Genomic DNA, 3,398 nt, shown 5'->3' on the forward strand with positions numbered 1-3,398 from the left:
TTTATTTTTGACCCTCTTAGGGTCCCTGAATGGATCTGAAAATTAAACTGATAATGAAATTAATAAGACAAAGCATACAAATTTATCTAATATAACTTGTATGGGACACAAGCACCTTCATAAGGAAATGAAGACTAAAGGAAACAGACATGAGTATTTTTATGCTAGGTTTGATGAAGAGTAGACAGTCAAACAGGGATATGATAGGTCAAGGAGTATGAGGGAATTATAGTAAATTGGGGAAAATTTAGCAAGGCCCTTTTGGATTCTTCTGTTTCCCTTTGTCTTCGGATATAAGGATGCTCCTCCTGGTATAGAAAGAGAATCTCTCATGTGAGGGTTTTAATGCCTGTTTCAAAGAAGAAGGGTAGAAAGAAAGTCAGAGTGACTTTCCTGCTTCTGCCATTTTCTCAAATTATTTCATCTTAAAATAGTCTGTATGCCAAGATATCATATCTTGGGGTGGTACGTCTTGAACCACACCAGTATCTAATGTTTGAATATTCATTTTATTGACTTTAGCTCTCATTCATTTATTCTAAAACATGAAGCGCTTGTAGAAAACTTATTTTTGCTTCATGGGACATGTTTTCCTCCAAACTAGATTCTTCACCTTTTCTTTTCTTGATATGTTTTTTAATTTCTTTGGATGATGTGGCTCAGCAGTGATTGTGATAGAAAACCTTGGTGAAAATTGAGATACCATAGAAAGACTTAAAATTCTTGGTTTTTTTTTCTCTTAACCCCTAGTCTATATTAGAAGATACTCATGTATCCCATAGTACCCTGTGCTTACCACTACCTTACAACTTATATTTTATTGTGATTATTTATTTGTCTATATTTCCCATTAGATTATTGCTGTTCAGAGAATAGTTCCAATCACTCTGTATCACAGTCACCTCTGGGACTTATTGAAAATAGAGGTGCTTCGGTCCCTTTCCACATTACTGAATCTAAATTAGTGAGAGTGAATCTTAGGACTATATTTTAAACTTAAATCTTGGTAAGTTCTTTTGCATAAACTCTGAGCTCCTAAGAGTTATCTTGCTCATCATAGCTTTAATTAGTTCCAAACAATAAAGAAGGAGCTCAAGATATCAGTATGGGATAAATGCCAAAGAAGATGACAGCAGTAGTCAAATTCTAATTTTTTGCCTTGTTTTGTTTTTACCATTGCCTACTCTAGTGAAACAGAGTAATGTTTGAAGACGTCTTCTCATGAGTTATTGTTTTTTTTTAATGCTTTTCTATTGCCAGGATCCTAAAAAATTATTTTGATGAAATATAAGAAATCATCTCATGCAATGAAGACCGTACTGAAGTAACTTGATGTGGAATGTCATTTAGTGATTGATAACTATTTGTTTCCAGAAGAAGCATCACCAGCAATAATTGTTGATAAACTATGATAGATTTAGTTTTGTCGAGTACCTTTACCATAGTTGGAACAGAAAGGAGTTGATTGCAATAACCATAATGTTGTGAAATACACTGGCATTGGAGTCTGAGAGACATATGTTTGAGTGTCATTTTTGTCTCTTGTTATCTGAAATTCAGTACTTTTTCAGGAGCTGTTATGATGATACAATGAGATCACAAATGTAAATAATTAAGCATGGGGCATATACTTATAATTTATCATATTTTTTAAAAGTATAAGTAATTTGAGAATAAGGTATAATTATGTCTAGAACCTCTGTAGTTTAATTACTATAGCTAAAGGAAAAGATGATTTCAGTATAAAATATTAGATTAATTACATAGAAAAGTATTTTAAACATTGTAAATATGACCTATGTAATGAACACTTACAAAAGTGGATAAAATTATAATACAGGTTAAATCCAAATTTACCAATCAAAGTGTTTTTAATTAAAAGGATTCTAGGAATTAGCGTGAGATTCTTTCCAAGTGCTTAAGCAATGATCATGGAGGGAAGGATGGTGTTACTTAACTTGGCAGAAGATCCTGTTTTCTTCAACAAGAAAAATCAGAACATCAATCAAAGCAATTGATGGGTTATGTTGAAAGTTCAAAAGCATAGGACTACTGAAGTCCCATTAGTTTGAGCAAATATGACAATAAAGATCTTGTGAAAGAGCCAAGAGGCTCTAGAGACAAGCTCCACATCAATATGAAGATAAAACTCTGCTGTTCTTTATTTCAATTTGGCTGGGAATCTGGTTCTTGGCTAATGTTATCATCTACATTAAAATAAGAATCAAATATAAAATTTAAGATTAAGTATGATGGATTGTGTGATGAAATTAGAACATCCAATAAAACTTTTCATCTGTGGCCAAATTTATCTAAGCTATCTTCCATGAAATTTAGCCTTCTTAATTTCACATTTTCAAAATTTCTATTGGATATGCTTTGACCAATCTCACCTCACAGTTAGATTTTAATGCCAAAGCAATTATGTAGCCCCCATTTGATTAGATTATTATTATTTTTTAATTTTCTTAAGGAAAAGTAAATATTTTTAGATTTCAGTTGAATTTATACAGAGGCTAGATCCAAGTAGAATTTATTTTTTCCATCATGAAAATTTTCATTCTTTTAGAGAATACCAGATATCATTATATTGGTCACTCTTTTACATGTTTGCTGTGTTCTGTAATGCTGTTCTGACTCTTCACCTTCCATTAACATTTATTCTAGAAAGTACATCAATCCTGTGTGAAATATCTCCTACACAGAGAACTTTTTCTCTTCCCATCCTCTCCCCACCCTACTTCTTGTTATACCTGGTTTACCTGGAAAAATTACTTGCAAACTAAGTACTGCAACAAATATATATGTATAAAAAAGGTCTGAAAAGAAAATTTATCAAAATGTGGTATTGGATATCTCTAGATGATGAGTTGAAGGATGATTTCTATTTTTTTATACTTTTCAAACTTTTTTTCCCTTTTTTTTATTTTTTAGGCAAGGCAATCCTTGGTTGACCTCACAGATTGCAAGGACTGTGTCAGTTTAAAATCCCTTATTTTTTTGTTTTTTATGCCTACAGCACCTGGTCTTCCTAGATGGTCTTCCATCCAAGTACTAACCAGGCCCAACCCTGTTTAGCTTCTGAGATCAGATAAGATTGGGTTTGTTCAGGGTGACATGGCTGTAGACTTTCAGTCTTTCTTAATTTGTCTACAATGATAATATATTATTTTTCATATTGAAAAATGCTTTAATAATCTAGTAGATTCATGATGAGTTTCTAGCCATAGACCTCACAAAGCAGAGTCAGCTACAGGGATATGAATCAAGGCTCTGTGTAGTGTTTGAAAAAGGTAAGGAGAGTGTGTTCATGCTATCTTTTTTGCTACAAATACACATGGGGGACCCAAAACTTAAAATGTGGCCAGTGCATGTGCATTAGCAAGGAGTAAGATTAG

General features: G+C 32.7%; 1 pseudogene; it reads right to left on the reverse strand.

Moving 5' to 3' along the window:
- Nucleotides 1–3,010: 3,010 nt before the first annotated feature.
- Nucleotides 3,011–3,129, reverse strand: LOC118614655 (annotated as a pseudogene).
- Nucleotides 3,130–3,398: the final 269 nt, after the last annotated feature.

The sequence above is a fragment of the Rousettus aegyptiacus genome, unplaced genomic scaffold (genome assembly GCF_014176215.1).
Source record: "Rousettus aegyptiacus isolate mRouAeg1 unplaced genomic scaffold, mRouAeg1.p scaffold_m13_p_2, whole genome shotgun sequence".
Lineage (NCBI taxonomy): Eukaryota > Metazoa > Chordata > Mammalia > Chiroptera > Pteropodidae > Rousettus > Rousettus aegyptiacus.